This window comes from Sminthopsis crassicaudata, chromosome 2 (genome assembly GCF_048593235.1).
Source record: "Sminthopsis crassicaudata isolate SCR6 chromosome 2, ASM4859323v1, whole genome shotgun sequence".
NCBI lineage: Eukaryota > Metazoa > Chordata > Mammalia > Dasyuromorphia > Dasyuridae > Sminthopsis > Sminthopsis crassicaudata.
The window spans coordinates 170,146,542-170,172,363 of NC_133618.1; the positions used below are offsets into that span (position 1 = coordinate 170,146,542).

General features: G+C 31.7%; 1 long non-coding RNA gene and 1 pseudogene across 1 annotated transcript in view; one reads left to right on the forward strand and one right to left on the reverse strand.

Annotated features, from left to right (window-relative positions):
- Positions 1–25,822, reverse strand: part of LOC141555180 (uncharacterized) — a 204,516-nt gene that overhangs the window by 41,934 nt on the left and 136,760 nt on the right. The window lies entirely within an intron of this gene.
- Positions 1–25,822, forward strand: part of LOC141555090 (serine/threonine-protein kinase Nek1 pseudogene) — a 43,838-nt pseudogene that overhangs the window by 4,187 nt on the left and 13,829 nt on the right.

Consider the following 25,822-nt stretch of genomic DNA (forward strand, 5'->3'; position numbering starts at 1 on the left):
CTGGTTATTCTTACCTCATATAGACACAGATGATGCGTATGTATATACTATAAAGATCAATGTCTATGTACCCTGCCAGAAACAATGAGATTTAATAGAGGTGGCATCCAAGAATAGAACAAATTAGAATAAAATGCATAAGAGATTATGCCTTTGAATTTTTTCCTACAACCCTTTTTCAATTTATTATTTTAATGATAGGCTTTAAATATTAAAAATAATATTCATGCACAGATATGATGATTGTTTATAATAATAAGTTTATTGTTCCTGTAACTATAACTCTGTTGGATTGTTTATATGTAATAATATTGGGCACTTAAAACATTCAAAATGCTTTACAATATACTATTTCACTTATTCTTAACTGCTGATACAAAAAAACTCTAAAAAACTTTCTAAATATAATGCATTTGGTTTGAACTATTAGTCATTCAGATACTTTTCTTAGTGAACCAAAATATACTTTTTTAATGCTTATGATCTCTGGATCAAAATGTCATGCTACTAGATACTAGATCATGCTAACATGATACTAAAAAGTAATGAAGCATATATAAATTAAACATTATGTCTATGACCATATTGTCTTTTATGAAATCTCAAGAGCTACTTTGCAGAAAGATCTAATAACTAATGGACTATGCTGGCAAGAAGGAAGAATCACACAACTACTATAAGGGAACTTGAAAATATGTCAAATTCATTTTCCTGACAATAGCTATTCTACTACTATTCTTCCTAAACTGTTCAGAAATAATGTTATCAATTGATTTCTATAAAAAAACACTAGATAGGAATATTGAATGGGGATAAAAATGAGTATATCTTTTATCAACTGTACATGGAATTTTCACAAAAATTGACTATGTATTAGCATATAACAATCTCACAAACAAATGTAGAAAAGCAGAAATATTAAATGCATCCTTTCTAGACCATAGTAAAATAAAAAAGTACATTCAGCAAAGGGCTATGGAAACAATTAAGGATTAATTGGAAAATAATCTAATTTTAAAGAATGAATGGATCAAAGAACAAATAAAAAAACCAATCAATAATTTCATTAAAGATAAGACAATGATAAGCAATAATTCATCAAAATTTTTAGGATGCAAACAAAACAGTACTTAGGGAAAAATTTATATTTCTAGATTAAATATCAATATAAAATAAATATCAATTAAAAAAGAGAAATAGCAGGTAAATGAATTGGGTAGGTAATCAAAATAATTAGAAAAACTTAAAAATCCTTTGTTAATTTCTAAAATGAAAACCCTGAAAATCAAAAGACAAATTAATAAAGTTAAAAGTGAAAAAACTCTATTGAATTCTAAATAAGTCTAATCCTAAATAAAAGTAGGAACTGGTTTAATGAAAAAAATAATAAAATAGATAAAAATAAAGCTACATCTATACAAATGAAGAAATATAAATTGATCATGGATAGGCTGAGCCAATATAGTAAAAATGAAAATTCTGCCTTAATTAATTTACCAAAGAATAAAACTAAACTAAAGTAATAAAATTTGATTGGAAGAACAAAAGATAAAAAATATCAAAGTAGTCAATGAAAAAAATTGTGAAGGAAGGCTACGTGGCAGTTCTAGATTTCATACAATCTTACAAAGAAATAATAATCAAAATAATCTGGCACTGGTTAAAAAAAATAGAATAGTAAACCAGTAGAACTGATTAGGTACATAAAACACAGTAGTAAATGACCACAGTAATCTAGTGTTTGATTAAACTGAAGATCCAAATAAAAGCTCACAATTTAACAAAAACTGCTGGGAAAAACAGTTTGTCAAAAAATAGGTATGAGCCAACATCTCATATTATATATCAAAATAAGATAAAAATGGGTAAATGATTAATATGTAAAGGGCAATGTCATAAGTAAATTAGGGGAACATGGAGAAATTTACCTGTCTCATCCACACATGAAGGAATGTTTTATGATCAAATAGAGAGGATCATGGAAACTAAAATAGATGAGAATTCATTGTTTCATAAAAAAACGTTGGGAAAACTGGAAAGCAGTATGGCAGAAATTGGGCATAAATCAATATTTTACATCACTAACTTTGCAAGATAAAGTCAAAATGAATACATGACCTAGATAGAGAGAGAGATATCACAAGAAAATTTGAAGGGCATGGAATATATCAGACTTATGGATAAACAAATTATGAATAAATAAGAAATAGCAGAATGAGGTATAAAATGGATCATTTCAATTATTAAGAAGTTTTTGTAAAAATAAAAATAAATGTAGTCAAGATTAGAAGAAAAGCAAAAAGTTGGGGGAAATTTTTTATAGTTTTTTCAGATAAAGGTCTCACATATCAAATATATAAAAATCTTTGTCAAATTTATAAGAAAACAACTCATTTCCCAATTGATAAGTGGTTAAAGGATTACACAAAGCAATTTTAATGTAAAGAAATAAAAAAAAATTGTAGTTATTTGAAAAAATGATCTAAATCTATTGATTAGAGAAATGCAAATTGAAACAACTTTATATCTGTAAAATGATATTCTAAGAATAATTTTAAGCAAGTAAGTAATTTTGAATCTTATAAATACCTAAATTAACTATAAAGAACATATGAAGTAAGATACTATCTGCATCCAGACAAAGAACTGATTAACAGAAGTATATATAGAATACACACACACACACACACACACACACACACACACACACACACACACACATTTGTCTATAATGATAGTGAAAGAAGAAAAAAAAGAAAAATAAATTTAACAATAATTTTATTATATATTTAAAAGGAATAGCAAGTTGTACATAATGACTTGCAGCTTCATGTGCAATCATCTTTCTTTAAAATAGTATATTATGTAAATGCTTGTTTTGCTTCATAAATTTAAAAAAATTCATAAAAGGAATAAAATGGATAATTCTGATTATATTTAAAAGTTTTTGCAAAAACAGTCAATACAGCCAAAATTAGAAAGAATGAAGGAAATGAGGGGGAAATTTTTATATCAAGCTTCTTTGCTAATGGCCTTATTTCTCAAAGATATAGGAAATTAAACCAGATTTATAAACATAATAGCCATTTCTCAATTAATAAATGGTCAAAGGATGTGAATAGACAAAGCTATCAATAAGATCTAAACTTCTATTGATTAGAGAAATAAAAATTTAAAACATCTCTGAGGTGTCATTTCAAACCTATCAGATTGGCTGACAGGATAGAAAAGGGAAAAAGATAAACTGTGAACTGACCCAACTATTTTTGGAGAGTAATCTGGAATTATATCCAAAGAATTATTAAATTGCCTATACTCTTTGACCATGTAAGAATTGAAGGAGACGTGGGAAAACAAGATCACTAATGCATTGTTGGTGGAGTTTTAAACTGCCGCAATCATTCTGGAGAAGAATTTAAAGTTCTGTGTAGATGCCATGTATTGCTGAGAAAAATAAAATAAAATAAAATAAAAAAATATATATATATATTTCTTTCTTTTCCCACTAAGTTTTCTTCAAAGATCTGTTATATATAACTTTTTAAATATTCTATTTAGCTCCTTAGTTTCTTTCTTTTAATATTTTAAACTGTATTTTTCAAGTTCTGAGAGGGACAGCTGAGGTCCCCTACTAGTATAGTTTTTATAGTTTTTATATTTATTACTTCCTATAATGCACTTAGCTACTTCTGGAGAATAATTTGAAAATGTGCACACCCTTTGGTTCATTAACATCACTACTAGTTTATATTCCAAAGATCAAAGGATCTCTATGAACAAAAATATTTATTACAATTCTTTTTCTGGTGACAAAGAATTGGATACTGAGGGGATGATCCATCAATTGGGTAATAGATGCACAAATTGTGGTATAAAATTGTGGTGGAATACTATTTTATTATAAGAAATGATGAGCCATACAGTTTCAGAAAAACTGGAAAAGTGAAATGTGTAGAGCCAGGAGAACATTGTATACAGTAACAGAAATATTCTAAGATGATCAACTGTGAATGACAGTTATTCTAGGCAAGACAAACATAATTTTTCAACTTTTTCTTGTATTTTTTTTCTTTTTTTTCAATACAGCTCAAATGGAAATGTTTTGTACAACTTCACATAGATAACTAATATTGTATTATTTAATCAATGGACTGGGGAGAGATACACACATATTTGTGTTTAACAGTAGCTATTCTCTAGGTGGGGGAGGCAGAGAATGGGGAAAAAAGAAAGTTACTTGATAACTTTGTTGTAAATTTAAAAGAAATATTAATTTGTATGTAGTAGACTTGCAGTTTTAGGTGCAATTTTTTCTATTACATTTTGTTATGGAAATATTTGTTTTATTTAACTTCAGAGTAAAAAAAGAAAAAAGAATATTTAATGGAAAGAAAGGGTAAGAACTTATAATAAAGAATGTCTGTGGAAACGAGAAGTAATGTCATAAAAGAATAATAGAGAAAAATATATCATTAACTGCCATAACTGTGAATGTGAATGGGATAAACCTTATCCATAAAGTAGAAGAGGACAGCAATAGGAAAAAAAAACCTAATATTATGTTATTTATAAGAACCATACTTGAAAAATTCAAATAGTTAAAATAAGGGGATGGGGTAAATTCTATTTTATCTTTACTAAACTCAATAAAACAGTGATAGCCATGATAATTTCATACACAGAGACAGCAAAAATAAATTTAATTAACAAAAAGAGGTAAAGAGGTCCCCTTTTACTGAAAAGCACTATAGACAATGAATTAATTCCACTACCTAATATATACACAACAAATGCCATAGCAATCAAATATTAAAAAGGAAAACCTAAATAAGTTACAGGGAAAAAATAGCAAACCTATGATAGCAAGGATTGCAATATATTCATTTCACAAGAAATATATAAGAAAGAAGTTAAGGAACTGGATAAAATTTTAGAAAAGTTAGATTTAAGAGACCTCTGGCAATTAGTGACTAGGAGTAGAAAAAGTATTCATGTTTCTCAACTGTCATGGTATCTTAACAGAAATCAATCACATATTAGGGAATATAAACCTCAGAAATAAATGTAGAAAATCAGTAATATTGAATATATCATTCACTGGCCAAAAATGAAATAAAACTATGTGACCTGAAAAAAAGTACAAAAATCAACTAGAGACATACTAACTTAATCCAAAAGAATTTATTTGACAAAGAACAAATCATCAAAATGATAGATAATGTCATTAAAAGTAATGACAAGAAGGAAACAACATATCAAAAATTTTAGAATACAGCCGAAGCAGGGTTAAATTTATATCTTTAAACATTTTTACATTAAAAATTTATTTAACTAAATACATAATAAGAAAAAAAGATAGAAAAAAGAAAGAAAAAGAAAAAATATATTGTCATGTACCCAGCAGAACACCAGAGAAGATTCAAAATATGTAACAAATTTCCATTTCAAGAAAACATATATAATAACAGAAGACATTATATTTATAAATTCCCATCTTTTATTCTTTGGTTCTCCATTGTGAATTTTTTACTTTATTCTCCTCCCTCCATTTATCCCCCACATCTCTCCTGGCAAGCTACAGTTAAACTTGGATCTTTTTATATATACATAGATACATACATATACACACACATATATACCCATCCTCAAACTGACACATATATCTACACACACACATATATACATACCTACATACACACATGTTTATGCACACAAATATGCATACACATTTATACATATTCATGCTGTATAATAATATTACTAATTCAAATAAATATTCAAACAGTATTATTATGGCTAACATGAAATATGAATTTCTCTCTTGATTGAATCTTTAAGTTTGACTTTGTCTGAGATTTATTAGCTATTTTTTTCCTAATAAATTCTACTCCTCATCCTTATTGTTGTGTTTGTACATATATATATATATATATATTTTTTTTTTTTTTTTCCTGTTCTTGCTAACTCTTCTACTTTAATTCTACTCCTTAACTTGCCTTGCTTTATTTAACCTTCCTTCGGCACTCATGGATTCCTTCCCCCTTTATTTCTTTATAGATTTTGAAGAGTGATATACCCTTCACTGTATGTATGTAAATTGTTCAATATTTAACCCATTCCCAAGGTGAGAAGATTGTAAGAATTATCAGTCCTGCTCTTCCATCTAATGTCTCTGTTGGTTCTTCCTCTGTAACTCATTTGTATAGCATAATGACTATTTTTCTCTTTTGCTCAATGGTTTTCTTTTTGGAGTCAGATCATACACAGTTCTGCCCCAAATTTTTTGGACTACCTAATTACTATATAAATCTTATACAAATAGTTTATATTTCCCCATATAAAACATAAATATGCTTTGTTTAATCCTTTGAAATTAGCCTTTGATGTTGGTTCTTATATGTTAAATTTTTAGTTGAATTCAGATTTAGTTGAGACAAAATCATAAAAATCTAAAAGTTCATTGAATGTCCTTTTTTTCATTCAATATTATGCTTAATTTTATAGAATATAATACTTTTGGTCACAGCCTTAGTACTTTTGATTGTTGATGTATATTCCAGGACTTTTATTCCTGTCTTTTATTATAGTTGCAGATAAATCCTGTATAATTCTAATAGTAGCTCCAGTGTATTTGAATTTTTGTTTGCTTCTTATAAAATTTTCTCTTTGATCTGGGGGTTTCAAATTTTAGCAATAACGTTTCTATATATTTTCCTTGTAGAGATCTCTTTGAGATTGAAATTAGTATATATTTTTAAAATTTCTACTTCCCCCCCTTGTTCTGTCACTTCCGGACCATTTTCTTTGATTATATATATATTTTGTTTTGTTATTTCTTGGTCTCTTCCATAGTTACATTGGCTTCCCCTAATTTTCAGAGTATCTTTTTTTTTTCCTATAAGACTTGACTCCTCTTTTTCTAGTTGGTTGACTTTGTTTTCATAATCTCATTTTTCTTGATTTATTTATTGAAAACTTTAAAGTTTTCTCATGATCTCTCTCATTTGATTTTAAAAATCTTTTTTTGAGTTCTTCTATAAATTTTTTCTAAGCAAACAGCTCTTCGGGGTAGGAGAGGTTTGTGGGTTGTTTTTTTGTTTTGTTTTGTTTTTTTTAACTTCAGTGTCCTCCTCTGACCTAGGAATCCTGGTCTTCCCTATTCCCATAGTAACTTTCTGAGGTTGGATTTGTTCTCCTTTGCCTACTTTTTGTTTTAAGAGAATTTATAATGTGAGCACCTCTAATTATGGGGTGGGGAGGTGGTGCTCCCAGCTTCCTTTCAGCTGTCCCCTCTGACCTGGAACCTCACACCAAGGGCTCCCCTCCTCCAAGGGCTGGCAGCGAGGGGCCCTGCCCCCGTGCCTCTGCCCTCACTGGGTGTGCTGGCTCCTTCTCTTTTCATCCAGGGCCCAGTCTCTGCAGCACAGCTGGGCCTGGGGCTCCTAATCAGCAGGGGTTCCCTCAGTCCTGTGCCAGAAGTGAAAGTTCCTGTGGCTGTGGCTGAGGCTACTTTCAAACCCAGCTTGGGTTTCCCTCTTGCTGTTTCTGTGGAGCCAGCTTGGAGGTGTTTACACTTCACAGGGTTAAACTCCTCAGGTCCCCTCTGTTGTCCCAGGAGACCCTGCTCTGCCCTAAGTCTTTGTGTTTCACTGGTCTATGTTTGCTCTGAGGCACAATTCCATTTTGTTTCTGGGGGAAATCTGGAGAGCCTGGAATTTTCTGACTTATTCTGCCATTTTCCCAGAACCTCCAGGTTTCTGCTTTCTTGAAACTCAATCTGGGGTCTCTTGTTTCAAGAAGATTCCTCATTAGATCTTGCCATCTCTGCTAGCTCTCTTGCCTTTCTCAACCAGACTCCTTGAACAAATCCTCCATATTATCTCTTCTTTTCTCATTTTCTTCTAACCTCTCTACAAACTGCCTTTCCATCTCATCTCTCAAGCAAAACTACACTCTTCCAAATTTTTCAGTGGGACATTCCTACTATTCCTTTAACAAAATGTCATCCTCATGACTTCAGAGCCAAGTGATAGTTAAGCAAAAGATAATCCAATTATTTCCTATACAGATTATATATTAGGGCAGAAATTTTTAAGTAGCATAGAGAGGAAAGTGAAAGTATACTGCACCTCCTCTTAAATTTGCACTGCTTGTAGATTTGGGGTACTATATGGATAGAGCAAAACATATTAGCAAGATCAACCATAAACAACCAAGTATATGTGGATAATCAGATTTCATATGTAAGGGACACAGAGTTAGGGAGGGAAGTGTTAATAGAAGAGAATATTTGCTATGAGGTTGCAGAAATCTGTCAAGCCCTATTTGTCCTTTCCTGACTTTTCAGTAGCCCAGAGGAGACAATTATACAGGAAAACAATTTTAATAAAGATTATCTTTCCTTTTAAGATTCAAATAATTGTTCCTATTTGTTTTGTACTTTCCTGAGGTGATGCTGTGGGCAAAGGAAGTTCTATATGGTTTCATTTGATCAGTCCTTTTAAGGATAGGACTAATTTGATTAAAACCCTTAAAAAACAAAGGCTCAGGATGACCATAGCAATAATAGGGTGGGCCAGGTCCAAGCTCATCATGGCCACTTGTAAGGGGCTGGAACTCTTGAGTCAATGCACTGGGGTCAGATAATGGAGCACTTGAGGCTAATTGTTGATTGGACAATACTCTATGAGAATATGCTTGGAAAAGGGCCCTTCCCACTCTTCTGTGCTGGCCCAATCATTTGGTGTATACAGAGAATTGTGGGAGGGACTAGGAGGTGCAGTGAGACTAGCCAGGGTCACTTCTGAGAGACACTTCTACCGCTAAAGATCTAGAATAAAGATTTTTGCTTATCCTGACTCTGGCTGATTCCAAGGTACCCAGGGTACTAACACAGGTCACCACGGCCACTAGCAAGTTTAGTTAAGCAGTGGAATGGTTAGTTAAATTGAAAGGTATTTTAATAATGATTCCAGAATTCCTGGTTCCTCAGAAGAGCTAAGGACATCTCTTAGGATGAGGATGAGTTGGGAAATTTTGCTTTTCAGGGGAGGAAATACTGGCAGAGGGCTGTAAGGTTGGAGCAGGGGCAACTATTCTCAGATTGGGGAGAGAGAAGAATTTCAAGGTTAATGCTTGGTCTTGTACTTCTGAAGATCAGAGAGTTCTTCCCTAAAACTAGGAATTTCATTGCTCTTATCTTTCTGACTCACACAGTGGACCATGTAGCCAAGCCTGAGAATGGAGAATAGGGTTTTCGATCATTACCACCTTTAACTACATAGATTGAGTGTAATCTTGGATGATCCTCAAGATTCATAGAGATTGGTCAAGAGCTCCAGGAGCTTTCTGATGAAAGGTTGAAGGTAGCTTCTGTAAGGTGGAAGGGCTCCTCTGAGGAAAAACTAGCTAATGTTAGTGTGGCTCCTGTTCTAGAGCTGCCTTTTTGTCTTGAATTGACTCATTATACCAATGACAATTTTCAGAGCTGGGTGCGTGCTTCCTTCAGGACAGTTCATCTAACTAACCAAGGTTGCATGCAGGATAGCTGCAACAGGCTATGTTTTTCTTTAGGTTATCAACACTAAGCTTAGAATGGGAAAGATAATGATATTCTGATTGCAAACTCAGTGGCTCAGTGTTCTAAGTCAGGTGGTGATTTAGGGATCCTAGGGTATTAGACCATATGCTGTAACTCAGTTCCACTTTGTCCCTGTAAAATAGAAGAAATAAGCAGTCTGTTCCTTTTGCATCTGGATCATGAAAATGGTCCTTAACTAGGGACCATCAAAGATAGGGAAGAGATGAAGAGTTGCTAAATTCTTATGAGTGAAGTGACCCACAAGGTTCTAGAGAACCACTCTATACTAAACAGGGGGGTTGGGCCTGCAGACATAGCAAGGACTTCTGGAATGAAAATTTGAGGAGGGAGTATGTGAGTCCTGGAGATAGTTGAAAAGGGAGTAAGTACTGAGAACACTAGCTAAAGGTTCCTTCTATCTTTGTTTTAAGGCAACTGCTAAATACAGAAAATAGAGCAACAATCAAAGGAAACCACAGATTGCCTTCAGGGGAAAATTCAAATATAAAGGAAGTTTTAATAATATAAGATTATTCCGTACCTACTGAAAACTGTGAAATAGAATAACATGTTCTGAAGAGCAAAAGATCTCAAGATAACAATCCACAGTGACATACCCTACAAATTTAAGACTATACTAGTAATGGGGAAAAAAAGATGGCATTTCAATTAAAAAAATACACATCTGAAGTATTTCTAGAAAAAAAAAACTAAACAAATTATTTGCTTATTAAGGACCCCCAGACAAGAGAAATACAAGATAAATAAATGCAGCAACCATGGACAACAACAAAATAATAACCAAAAAAAAAACATTAAGAGGCAATTAGTTTGTGCAATGGATAGAGCATCACATTGGCCCTGAAGTCAGGAAAGAAAATAGAAAAGAATCTGTGATATATCCTAATTGAGACAAAATTAACAGCGAAAAAATATTAACTCCTATAGTTTCTCAGGTAGAAGGGAGCCTATAGGAGAATAGGTGAGAAGGCAAAAGAAGGAATTGGAAAAAAAGAAAAAAGGGGAAATTTTGTTTCACAGTTAAGAAAGAATACCACAAATGAATGCTTCTATAGGAGAAGAAAGATTCTATTAAAGAAGAAGGGGACTTTACAATTTACAAGGCATTTAGAAAGACCACTCAACTTGCCTAAGAATAAGGGGAATCAGAGCTCTGGGGGGCAAGTGACAACCACAAAGTGGAGATTTTGTAGCAAATGAGGAGATCAAAAGTTAATGAACTGCTCATTAGGAGACACAGGAAAAATTCTCCCATGAGGCAATATCTTCTTTATTGTCTGTCAGAAATAGAATTTTTAAGGGTGCAACACAAAAAGCCAGAAAAAATATCCATAAAATCAATAACAGAAATTGTTTCGAAAAAGGACCCCAAAATAATTACCTTAGAAGTTCCAATTTTCTAAGAGATTTAAAAAAAAAAACTATATTAGCATACTATCCATGATTCAAAGAATAAAAGTTTAGAATAAAGAGAGAAGACAAACAATGAAGAGAATAAGGAGGAAAAGTTCATTTTAGAAAAAAGGTAAAAAAATGAAAACTTAAAAATTAATGACAAATTCAAATTTAGGAAAAGCAAGGGTATTATTTTTTATTATTTAACTGAGAGAGTGGAAATGATGGGAAGAATTACATAACCAAATAAAAAGAAAAAAAAAAAAGAATTAATAAGTAAAACTCCAAAACTAAAGAAAAGTATATTGAGTCAGAGGGTGAAGGAGGCCTTGCCTTGAAGTTAAGGGAAGAAAAACTGGTCGGATTAAGATTACTTTAAAGGAGATTAAACTAAAATAACTGATGATGTGAAGTAGAGTTGGTAATGAGGAAACCAAATTATCACTCTTTGCAGATCATATCATGATATACTTAGAGAACCCTAGAGAATCAACTAAAAAACTATTAGAAGTAATCCACAACTTTAGCAAAGTTGCAGGATACAAAATAAATCCACATAAATCATCACCATTTTTATACACCACTATCAAAATCCAACAGCAAGAGATACAAAAAGAAATTCCATTCAAAATAACTGTCTATAGGATAAAATTTTTGGGAATCTATCTGCCAAGGGAGTGTTAAGAACTATAAGAGCAAAACTATAAAACACTTTCCATACAAATAAAGTCAGATCTAAGCAATTGGAAAAATATCAAGAGCTCTTGGATAGGTTGAGCTAATATAATAAAGATGACAATACTACCTAAACTAATATATTTATTTAGTGCTATACCAATCAGACTTTCAAAAAGCTATTTTACTGACCTAGAAAAAATAACAACAAAATTCATCCGGAAGAACAAAAGGTCAATAATTTCAAGGAACTAAAGAAAAAAATTAAATGAAGGTGGCCTATCTGTACCAGATCTAAAACTATATTATAGAGTAGCGGTCATCAAAACCATTTGGTATTGGCTAAGAAATAGACTAGTTGATCAGTGGAATAGGTTAGGCTTACAGGACAAAATAGTCAATAACTTTTATAATCTAGTGTTTGACAAACCCCAGCTTTGGGCATAAGAATTCACTATTTGACAAAAACTGCTGGGAAAATTGGAAACTAGAATGACAGAAACTAGGCATTGAACCACACTTAACAGCATATACCAAGATAAGGTTGAAATGGTTTCATGATCTAGACATTAAAGAATGATATTATAAACAAATTAGAAAAACATAGGACAGTTTCCCTCTCAGACCTGTGGAGGAGGAAGGTATTTGTGACCAAGAACTAGAGATCATTACTGATCACAAAATGGATAATTTTGACTATAAAAAGTTCTTGTACAAACAAAACTAATGCACACAAGATTAGACGGGAAACAATAAACGGGGAAAACATTTTTACAGTCAAAGACTCTGATAAAGGCCTCATTTCTAAAATATATAGAAAATTGACTCAAATTTATAATAGGTCAAGCCATTCTCCAATTGATAAATGGTCAAAGACAATTTTTGGATGAAGAAATAAAAACTATTTGTAGCCACATAGAAAGGTGCTCCAAAATCACTATTGATCAAAGAAATGCAAATTTCTCTGAGAGACCACTATATACCTGTCAGATTGGCTAAGATGACAGGAAATGATGATGACGAATGTTGTAGTGGATGTAGAAAAACTGGGACACTGATACATTGTTGGTTGAACTGTGAACAGATCCAACCATTCTGGAGAGCAATTTGGAAGTGTGCTCAAAAAGTTATTAAACTATGCATACCCTTTGACCCAGCAGTGTTACTACTGGGCCTATATCCCAAAGAGATCTTAAAAGAAGGAAAGACCTGTATGTGCCAAAATTTTTGTGGCAGCCCTCTTTGTAGTGGTCAGAAACTGGAAACTAAGTGGATGCCCCTCAATTGGAGATTGGCTGAATAAATTATGATATATGAATGTTATGGAATCTTATTGTTCTGTAAGAAATGATCAGCAAGATGATGTCAGAGAGATCTGGACAGACTTACATGAACTGATGCTGAGATCATTGTACATGACAACAATAAGACTATATGACAATCCATTCTGATGTATGTGGCTCTTCTTAATAACGAAATGATTCAAACCAGTTCCACTTGTTCAGTGATGAAGAGAACCATCTATACTCAAATGGGAGTATAGATGGAAGTATACATGGGAACAATGTGTGGACCACAGCATAGCATTCTCACTCTCTGTTGTTATTTGCTTGCATTTTGTTTTCTTTCTCAAGTTTTTTCTTCCTTCTTGATCTGATTTTTCTTTTGCAGCAAGATAACTGTATAAATATATATATATATATACATATATTGGATTTAACATACATTTAAAAATTCTTAACATGTATTGGACTACCTGCCAGGTAGGGGAGGTGATTGGGGCAAGGAAGGGAAAATTTGGAACAAAAGGTTTTGCAAGGGTCAATGTTGAAAAATTACCAATGCATATATTTTGTAAATAAAAAGCTTTAATAAAAAAAACCTGAAGATACAGCTTATAATAGCTATAGAGGAAGAAGGGGAAAAACTCACTTTGAAGAAAAAAAAGACAAATGAAAGAAAATATAAACCTAATTTTTATAACTTTAAATGTGAATGAATTTCATAATCCAAAAGATGAAAAATACAGATTGTATAAGAGTCCCACAATCTGTTATGGGCAAACAAATCCAAAAACAAAGATATACACATCATAAAAATTGATAAAAACTTTATTATGCACAAGGTGAATCTAAAGAAACAGAAATAGCAAAGCATGGTATCAAACAAGTTCAAAACAAACATTCACAACATCAAAAAAGGGATAATATAAGTACACTATGCTCAACTACCCAACCAATATAATTGCTACTTTAGCATATAAATCCATAAAATAAAAATAAATTTAATTACAAGAAACATAGATTATAGTATAACAGGAGATTGCAATATTATTCTCTCAATTCTGGATAAATATAACAGACAGAAACAAAAAAGGGGAAATAGAGAATCGAATAAAGTACTAGAAAAACCAAAGCTAAAAGACTTATGCTGTTTTCTCAAGGGGTGTTCTTAAAAGTAAATGTATTTCTCAGTATCACATGAAACTTTTACCAAATATTACCACATATTAAGATATAGAAATATTGCCAACAAATCTAAAGAGTTAGAACTATTAAATATCCTTTATAAACAATTATATAAATAAAAATAGTAACCAATGCCTAAAGTACAAACAAAAATTGCAGACCAAATAGAGACTTAACAATGAAATCCTATATAACCAGTGGATCAAAGAACAAATCATAAAATGCCTCAATAATTATATGAAAGAAAATAATAATGAAACAATATCAAATTTTCTAGAAAGCAGTTCTGAAGGGAAAATGATATCTCTATAAACATACATTAACCTAATAGAAAAGTAAATACAGAAAACTAAAAGAAGACAAAATCAGAAATATTAAAAATTAGAGGAAAAAGTACTAAATCAGAAACAAACAAAACCTTAGAGAACTAATAATAATAAATAGCTAAAAGCAAAACCAGTTCTTTGAAATGACTAGTAAATTGATAACCTTTCAAAATGAGAGCATAAAATGAAATTGATGAAATAATATATGTGGAAGCACAAATGTACAAATATAAACCAGAAGAAATGAAAGAAATTATTGAACCTACTATGCTACTGCAGTTGTGAACTCAACAAAATGGATTAATACTTTGAAAAATGTAAAATTTCCAAACTAATAGAATACTAAATATAGATCTTAAAATAGCCCAATATCATAAGAGGAAATAGAATTAGAGGTAGTTTTTTTAAATTAACATTTAATTAACAATCTATTGGTCTTGATGAGTTCACAGATGTGTTTTATGAAATTTAAAGAATAATTAGCACCCACTCTGAGAAAATTGTTCTCAAAAACAGTGAAATCAGGCGTCCCATCAGATTCCATTAATTAAAAAAAAAAAAAAAACCATAGTCCTTATAGGGACTATATCAGGGAAATCAGGGAAGGATAAAGTACAGAAAGAGAATTTATAGATCAATATTTTAGTTAAACAGAATATAGTGATTCATTCAGGAAATCATTAATCGTGACCAAGTTGAATTTATACCAAGAATGCAAGAATGGTTCCACATTAGGAAAACATTTATCATAATCATGTTAAAAATAAAAACATCCCAAACTCCATATGATTATCTCAACAGAAACAAAAAATTTCTTTGACAAAAATACAATACTAATTTGTGCTTTAAAAAAAATCCTTACAAAAGGGTAAGCATGGAGGAATCTTTTTTTTAATATTATAAAAAGTATCTGTCTAAAACCCATATCATACTCAGTGGGTACATATTAGAACTTTTTATTAATAAATACAGATACAAACCAAGGATATCCATTATTCCTACTATTATTTGACATAAACAATAAAACAAAAGAAAGAAATTAGAGGCATTAAGACAAATAAAGAAGAAATAAAATTATCCCTATTTACTAATAAGATGGCTGATTTAGAAAGTTTTATGGAATCAGGAAATCTGTTGACATAAGAGTATCAGCAAAGTTGAAGGCTATAAGATAGAAACTCAAAAATCAATATCATTTCTATATAATAATACAATCAAAGAGGCAATAGTAGGAATACCATTCAAATAATGACAAAATGCATAAAATATCTAAAGATAAAATTAACAAAGCACAAAAATACTAACATAAAATTGATTACAAAATTCTCCTTTAAAAATAAAGAATAAGTTAAATAGCACTGAGGAATAACCAGTATTCATGACATTACTTTCAAAGTTAATTTCAGCTATATAAAATTCATATTAGGCAACACCAATTTTAAAAGGAAAATTTTATAGATCTTGATAAAATAATATCAAAATTCATTTAGAAAAAATAAAAGGTCTAGAATAATACTTTTCAAACTTTTTGGTTTTAGGACCCCTTTAAACTCTTAAAAACTATTTAACTGTCCCCAACCCCAAGAGTTTTGTTTTATGTGTGTTATACTTATAAATATATTCTGTGTCAGAAATTTAAAAAGCCTTTAGGATTATTATGAAAATAGGTTTGATATCACAGATGTCCTGAAAGGACTTCAGGAACCAGCAGTGGTCCCTGGACCATATTTTGAGAACTGCTGATGTAGGATATCAAAGGAAATAATGAAAATATTTAGGAACATGAAGGGACAAAGTACTTCTAGATATCAAACTATATTAAAAAGCAGCAGTCATCAAAACCATGTGGTACTGGTTAAAAAAGAGAGGTAGATCAATGGAACAGATTAGTCAAAGGAGAATCAGAAACCATAGTACTCAAGAACCCAGTTTAAATATTATAGTTCAATAAACTGGAAAACATAAACTATTTAGGAAGGAATTCCCTATTCAATAAAAACTGTTGGAAAAACTGGAAAGTAGTCTCACAGAATTGAGGCTTAGATAAGTACCTTATACATATTTCACAATACACTCTAAATGGTCATATGACTTTCATATTAAAGATCATAATATAAAAAATTAAAAGGAAAGTGGGATAGGAGATATATTCATAAACAAACAAGAGATTATATAAGATAAAGTAGATAACTTTGCTCACATGAAATTGAAAAGCAGCTGCAAAAAAAAAAAAAAAGGAGAATAAGAAAGGAAGTGGTCGAATGGTTAAAAAATGCTTTTTGTCAAATTTCTCTGATAAAGGTTTCATATCCACCGTAGGTAAACAATTAACATATAGATGAACAATTAACAATTGTATTATCTATGTAGATTTTTATGTATAGATACATATATTTGTATAAACACTAAAATAGGTAATAGGTAATAGATAAGTCAAATGATATAAACAAATGATGAATTATACATTATTCATTGCCATATGAAAGCATGTTTCAAATTATGACAAATAACCATAATCTTAAAAATTAGAAATCCACAAATACAAATAACCCTAAAGTTCTCCTCACCTTCTAAATTGTCAAAGTATTTAATAATTTGGAGAAGCTAAGAAACAACAGGTAATAGTTGTACTGATTAACAGCTCTACCAACATTATATTAATTTGGGATAATGCAAACTGTCATTAAAATTCTCATACCCTCTAATCCTTGGATTCTATTATTAAGATTATATACCAAAAGGAGGTAATTGATAAGAAAAAAAGTTTCCATTTACACCAAAATATTAATAGCAAAGTAAATGCCCAGTGATTGAAGAATGGCTAAATAAATCATGGTAGTAATAGAATAATTACTGTGCAGTAAGAAATGACTAATATGTTGAATACAGAGAAACATAGAATGGTTTCCATGAAAAGATGAAGACCTAGTATATTAATAAAACACTTTGTAAAATAATGGTTAAATAGAAATATGTAAATAGAATAGTAGAAAGAGTAACCAAAAGAAAAATAAAAACTGGATGTTGCAAATTTATAAAAAATAAGCATGGCTTGAAAAAAAATGTTAGAAGCTATTCATATTCCACATCTTTGAAGAGGTGGGAAGTCCCATGGTATGGTATACTTCATATATTTTCAGACTTGTTCAAAGTACTGATTAGTTATACTAATTTATTTCCTCTCTTTTTTTTTTTAATCTAAAAAAAAAAAAACAAAAACTATGTCTTAAGTGGGATGATTCTATGTTAAGTGCAAGAGGAAGGATACTGAGAGAAATTATGGTGATGTAAAAGACATCAATAAAAACTTATTTTAAAATCTTAATTTCTGGAAGTAGAAAAAATAATAATCAGGTTTATCTGGAAGAACAAAAGGCCAAGAATCTCAAGAAAAATAGTGAAAAAAGCGAGCAGAAAAAAGACCTTGCAATTAAAGATCTCAAACTATCCTACAAAGCAATAATTTGCAAAATAATGTGGTATTGGTGAAAAAAATATTCTACAGTACAACAGATCAGGTATTCCATACACAAAAGCAAACCAAAATTTAGTGACCTGATGTTCTATGAACCCAGGGATCACAGCTGCTGGGATAACGATTCACTATAAATTGCAGGGAAAAGTGGAGAGAACTACAGTTAAAATTAGATTTATATTAAATTCTCACATATTATGCCAAAATATTCTAAAAATGGACACATGACTAAATATAAAAGATTATACTATACACAAATTTAGAGGAAAAGGAAAAATTTACCTTTCAGATCAATGGATAGTAGAATACTTCATGACCAAACAAGAGTAAGAGAGAATCACAATATACAATTTTGATTACATAGAATTAAAGAAGTTTTTAATAAACAAAGATTTCCATAAGCAAATCCAAAATAGCTAACATTAGAAAGAAGACAGTTTAAGTTGAGTTTCTCTGATAAAAGTCTCATTTTTAAGATGTATGAGGAAATGATTCAAATGTGTAAGAATAAGGGTCATTACCTGATTGATAAACAGTCTAAGAATATAGATATGAACAAGTAGTTCTCAAGGGAAGATAGCCAAGGTGCACATAACTATGTGAAAAAGTGTTCCAAATCATTAATAATTTTGAGGTTCTATTTCATATCCATTCAAACAAATAACGCTGACAAAAAAGAAAATGACAAATGTTACAGGGACTATGGAAAAACAGGCTATTCTAATGCAATGCTGGGAGAACTGTATATAACTATATATAACTTATCATTATAAAAAATAATTTGCAACTGTGTCTCAAAAGTTACTAAAATTGTGCATGCCTTTTGACCCAGCAATTCTACCACAAAACCCCTACTCCAAAGAGATCAAGTAAAGAGAAAAAGGTTTTAAAAGTACAAAAACAACGAGCTTTTTTGTGGTGACAAAGAACTGAAAACTAAGGAGATACTTCCTATCAACTGGCAAATGGCTGAATGAATTGTGGTATATTAATGTAACAGGACACTATTATGCTCTAAGAAATGAAGAAAAATGCAGTTTCACAGAAATGCAAGAAGAGTTGTATTAACTATGTATAGTGAAGTAAACAGAACCCAGAGAATATCATATATTTTAACATCAATAGTGTAAAATGAATGAATAACTCCAATGAACATCTTTTGCTCCAGCAAAGATTCCAAATGACTCATGAACACTGCTCACTTAATGACAGATGATGGGTAAAGAATAAAAAGCACATTTTTGGACCTGGACAATGTAGGAATTTGTTTTGCTTGACTATACATAATACAAGGGGTCCATGAATTTCTTTTTCAGTAGGTGGGCTGGGAGGAAGAAAAAAAATCTCAATAATTGAAAAAAACCACAATAAAGTACACTACATTTTTTAAAAAAGAATGTGGATTAGAAAAGGTCATTTGATTTGGTAATTAAGAGATTATTTATAATTCTGGAGAAAAGAATTTCATTTCAGTAACAAAACTGAAAGCCATTCTAAAGAGAATTTACAAGAGGGTAAGAAGAGAAGTGGAATTATTCCTTGTTAAAGTTTGGTTACAAAGGAAGGAGAGATATTGCATAATGAGAATGAATGATTAAATGAAGGTTTAAGGATGAGTAGGGAAACAATAGACAGTGATAAGTGAAATTAGTGAGAGAATGAGAATCCAGGTCAAATACTTTCTAAACGAAGTGTTTCCTGATCCCTTCAACAGTTGGTACCCTCTTTCACCAACTATATTATATTTAGCTACTTTGTATTTATACTCTTTACATTTATTCCACATAGTTTTAGTCTGTATTTGTTCCCCCCCCCCTTTGGAATATAAGCTCTTTTAGAGTAGGGATTGTTTTATTCTTTGAATTTGTAACTCTAACATTTAACACAGCATTTGACAAGTAGTAGGTTCTTAATAAAATCTTACTGATTGATTTAGTGATCATTCTTACCATTTTGGTTGACAAAACAGGAATTAGGAGCATGACACCGAATTGACATAATTGAGAAATAACTAAATTTGATTCAGAAGCTCAAAGTTCAAAGCATATATTACTTTATTAATTCAGATAAAATTATGTGCTCCTAAAACAAAGTTTAAGGTTAGCTTTAAATCAGTATATCAAAAGAGATTTCTAACCTTGACAGATAAATTAATTCTTTGACACTTCTGTGCAGAAAAACTCAAAAAGATAAGACATGTTTTTCCAATCAAATATGTAGAGCCACCAGTTTTTCTTGTTTCCGAATTCTAAATGTATCATACAGAATATTTTATAACTGGAAAAATAACAACAAAAAAGGAAATTCAAATGATAAAAAAATTCTAAAAACTAATGTGTAAACCACAGTGATAATGAAACTATAGAGGTAGTTTAATAAGCCCAAAAATGTTTGTAAAAACAATTTAGCATATAAATTTTCATATTTCAGACAGCTGGTCTACTTGCCTTTGTTGTTTTAACTACAAAAACCCTGTGGTACCCATGCATTAATTAAGAGATACAGATAATACACAGGTATACAAAACTATCTTGGACTCATTTTAGTAGTTTTTCTACTAAAAACGGGTAAATAGAAAAAAGATACTTCAACAATATCAAACCTGAAAAATCAAAAATCACAAAAATTTCCCATCTAATGGATATGTTATTTCACTTCTGTCCTGGGAAGGTAAAATTCATAGAAACATAAAGGAAAACCTAACAGAGATGAGGCTGTTCTAAAATTATATTTTGAAAACACCATACTTAGTTTAAAAAATCCAGAAGTTGCATTCTTTTTCTTCTAAAGAAAGATTTGCTAAGTGTTTCAAAATATGTCATCTATTTAAGAATGGTTTTTACAAGTCTTTCTTGTAAATAATGAGGGTTTCTTTTCTCTCAGGGGAACAATTTCTACTTCAGTGTTTCTAAGAACACACCAAGTTAAAATTGCATAAAACAGATTTTCTCACAGTTGGGGGAAGTACAAAACACCACATATAGGGAACCAGACAGCTAAAGGGTCAAAACATTACACTTCCAGGTCAGGTTTCTGGTTGCAATTAAGCAAAATTCTTAAAAACTTTTCTAAGGAAATCATATTTCTTTTGTGTTCTTTTTCAGTCCTTGCATCTTTAATTCCTTTTACAGCATGTTATCTACTTATAAATATATATACACACATATATTAAATACATCTTCTCCCAACAGCACAAATAAACAAATTACATGCACCAAGCTTTAGAAGTAAAAAATTATTTTAAAAATAAATAAATTCAAATACCCAGAGCAATAAGAATCTTATTTTGGAGGTCTTTGGAACTATTTAGACAATTCTATAAATTTTTAAAAATTTATATTTGGGTGAAAATATACTTATTTTCTCAAGAGAATCACCAAATAAGCGATTACTGTTTTTATAACCAAACAATTAAATCTGAATCTGGTTTGAGTTGATATGAAATATACTTCTGGTAGTATGGCAGAATACTTCCCCAAATCACAACATAGTAGAATTAATAGTGTCTGAAGTATTGTTGAATATGTTTCCATGAAAACTACTTAGGAACTCTTGATGTCTGCTTTTTATAAGCAATGTAAATTTCTAATAACTAGCATAGAACTGAAAAATAAATATTATTATTTTAAAATAATAATATTTTAAACAACTCAACTAATTTTTTTATAATTTTCATTATGAATGTAAAAGCAATGGGAGCTTGCTTACTCTTAGCAAATGAAGGTTTAGATTTGAGGAGTTGCCAAAATGAAAGGTTTTCTGTTTTTTATTAATATTTTGGTCACAGTCTAAATAAAATTCCTGAAGATAAAGTGTTAGCAAACCTTTGTTGAAGCTTTTTTCTTTAGCAAAATATACCTACATTAATGTCTAAAAAGTCGTAATTTTATATGAACAATACCTACACATTCATCCCTCTGAATAGTATGTATAGTTCAAGATTATTCAGTATAACTTTTTCCCTTCATACTTCCTTATAATTTTTAACACTATAATGCTAAACATGATTATTTTATTATAGTGTGTCAAGTAATCTATCCTTATTTTAATCTGGAAAATATATATTATTAATAATAGTTAAATATGAATGAATAATTTAATTAATGAAAGACATTTGCATATTAGAGATGCCAGGATTAAGTGAAAAGAAATTCTGGGTGTTATTAGTGAGTGTCTTTTTTCTCTGTCTTCTCTGTCTCTCTATCTCTGTCTCTATCTGTGTCTCTGTGTTCTCTGTCTCTCTCTCTATATCTCTCTCCCTCTCTCTTTCTCTCTCCTTCGCTCCCTCTTTCTCTCTCTCTCCCCCTCTTTCTTCCTCCTTTCCCTTTTCTCCCTCCTCCTCCTCCTCCTCCTCCTCCTCCTCCTCCTCCTCCTCCTCCTCCTCCTCCTCCTCCTCCTCCTCCTCCTCCTCCTCCTCCTCCTCCTCCTCCTCCTCCTTCTTCTTCTTCTTCTTCTTCTTCTTCTTCTTCTTCTTCTTCTTCTTCTTCTTCTTCTTCTCTCTGTCTCTTTCTCTGTCTCTGTCTATCTGTCTGTCTCTCTCTCCCCACTGGCAGAGTAAGACAGGGAAAACAAAAATGGAGAATCCCTATAATATTATTTTTCATCTCTTTATTTCCTCTCTGCACTGTTGCATAAAGAAATGGCCAATCCCAACCACTATTGATTGTAATTCTGTTATATGAATGCCTTAAATGCATAAATGCATTAAATAAATCTTGCACTACAAATGACAATCTTGACGAGATGGAATCTAAACATTCTTACCACAATATTACCAATAAAAATAATAAATGAGTGTCCTATATGTACTTAGCGCAACCATCACATATTGCATATTGCAATCTGAATTAAAAATTAACATATTAGTGAAAAATAATTTTGAAAACAGAGAAGAAAGTATGTCAATGAAATCTCTGTTCTCCCGAATAACAGTATCATTTGTAAATGAAGAAAAAAAGAGCTTGTCACATTGGGGAAAGAGCCATTGGAATCAGGAGCTTGAGTTTGTGTCTCAGGTCTGCCAGTTATTATCCATAGATCAATTAGACAACTCATTCAAACTCTCTTCTCTACTCACTTACAAATAAGAGGTTTGGACTAGAGGCCACTAAAGGTTCTAAACCTATGACCGTAAGACTTCTGGCTCTGAGTCCTTAGAAGAGATGGGGCTCAGAGGGGGTTTGCATCTGTTGGAACTGCCTCTTTTCCTTCTGCTACAGCAACTCTACTGCCTTGTGTTAGGATCATTTATGAAAATTCTATTTAGTACACATGTGTGACGAATAAAGTTATTTTATGTGTTTTTGTTCATTTGCTAATTAATGGCTGGAATGGAATTTTCCATCTCCTACTATCCTGATCTATTGAAGTTCCTCCTTTCTTTTAAGATATCACTTTAGGTATCACTTCTTCCATGCCTCCTGAGCACATCAATTCCCTTGAATGATAATTATTTGTGTCATTCTCCTATATTAAACTATAAGATGCTTAAGCCCAAGGCTCATGTCATATCCATATTTTTATTCCTAGCACCTATCATGAAGTTTGTACATAATAAGCACTTAAGCAATATTTGCTGGATTCTCATAAGTTCATATATGGTCATCACATAGTCTTCCTGACAAGGAAAAGAATTCAAAGGAACAGGATCACATTATGTTATTAATACTATTGGCATGCACTAGTGGTGTTACAGTGCTTTCCTCTGTGTAATGGACGCAAAACTCCTGAGAAAAGAAAAGTATTGACCAAGAAAAATTGTTCCCATTGCGTCTTGGTATTCTACAAATGATAAGAATATATCGCCTATGGGAAAAGGTCACTGATTTATAAGTGGGCAAGACAAACAGTATATAACAACTTCCCTAATTAGCTGTAATCCCTAAACCACAGGAGAGGTCACCATCTTCAGGACCTTTGCCAAGTCTCTACCTAGGGAAAACATGTCCCTCTGGGGTCACGCTACCCACACACACATACAGAGTATAAGAGCTAAGCAAATGAACCAAACACAAAGCTAACACCCAAGGGGATCTCATTCTTGGCACCTTGGGAAGAACCGCCGCTTTCAGTTGTTGCCATAAGTCAGTCCTGCTTTCTTTCTTGTATGTAATGGAAGAACTTAGGAAACATGTTCAGTTTGTTAGTATTCAAATGGAAAACAAACAGATTCATCAGAAAATAAGCAATTAAGATATATAATATAATAATACATACACATGCACACATGTATACACAAAATGAGTCTGTTTTCTTTAGTAAATAAACTTTAAGGTAAGGTCTCCTATCTACTCCTCCTCCCACAGTTAAAGTGGGAATACCAGTTCTACCTGACCCTTCAAATGATTGTTTTTGAAATGTAGACTATAAATAACTGGTAATCTGTAAAAGGGTAAGGCTAGCAGCCAACTAGGGCAACTCAAATAAAACAACAACACAAGTTTTCCAAATCAGCACACAATGACAATGATCTTCATAAAAGTCCTAGAGGGATAAAGTAAAACATGTTTTGAACTTCCTCTATCAGCAAATACAGAAACTTGAAGAAGGAAAGTTTAGATGTAAATGTGAGCAAGCAACAAACTGAAAAGATAATAAAATTGATGTTGCATCACTTTAGAAGCTCCAATGGAATTTGCACTGTAAACTAAAACCAAACAATGGGAAGCTTAGGCTTTGCATTATGAGAGAAATAAAGTTTTCAATGATTTTCTGAAATTCTAAAACAAAACAAAAGCAAAAAAAAGTAGAACCAGAAAAAACAAAAAGACCAACAAAAACTACCTGCTGATTATAAATAAGATTCAAAAAGATTATTCTGACAAAGCACATATTAAGATACATTTTCTATGCATCCTACAAAGTTATAAAATAAGGAATACCCATCCAGTATCCATATTCATATACATAAATATATCATTAATACTCTCTCTCTCTTTCTTCTCGCTTTCTCTCTCTCTCTCTTTCTTCTCGCTTTCTCTCTCTCTCTTTCTTCTCGCTTTCTCTCTCTCTCCTCTCCTCTCCTCTCCTCTCCTCTTCCTCTTCTCTTCTCTTCTTTCTCTCTCTCTCTCTCTCTCTCTCTTTCTTCTCGCTTTCTCTCTCTCTCTCTTTCTTCTCGCTTTCTCTCTCTCTCTTTCTTCTTGCTTTCTCTCTCTCTCCTCTCCTCTCCTCTCCTCTTCTCTTCTCTTCTCTTCTTTCTCTCTCTCTCTCTCTCTCTCTCTCTCTTTCTTCTCGCTTTCTCTCTCTCTCTCTTTCTTCTCGCTTTCTCTCTCTCTCTTTCTTCTCGCTTTCTCTCTCTCTCCTCTCCTCTCCTCTCCTCTCCTCTTCTCTTCTCTTCTTTCTCTCTCTCTCTCTCTCTCTCTCTCTCTCTCTCTCTCTCTCTCTCTTCTTCTTCTCGCTTTCTCTCTCTCTCTTCTTTCTTCTTCGCTTTCTCTCTCTCTCTCTCTTCTTCTCGCTTTCTCTCTCTCTCCTCTCCTCTTCTCTTCTCTTCTCTTCTCTTCTCTTCTCTTCTCTTCTCTTCTCTTCTCTTCTCTTCTCTTCTCTTCTCTTCTCTTCTCTTCTCTTCTCTTCTCTTCTCTTCTCTCTCTCTCTCTCTCTCTCTCTCTCTCTCTCTCTCTCTCTCTCTCTCTCTCTCATTCTCCCTCCCTCCCCTCTCTCAACCATTTCCCAAAAAGACAATGACCATATTGTATTTTCATAAAGACTGACACCCTTGATAACTGGTGCTCAGTCTCTTGGACAGCTTGTCTTTGCTTTATTTCTAGTAATTCCCATGTTCAATTTCCATTAACATATACATTCTTGATTTTTCTTAGATAATATGAATTCACAATTGATAGTTTTGCTGACTACTCATGAAATATTAAATTTGGAAAGAACTAGA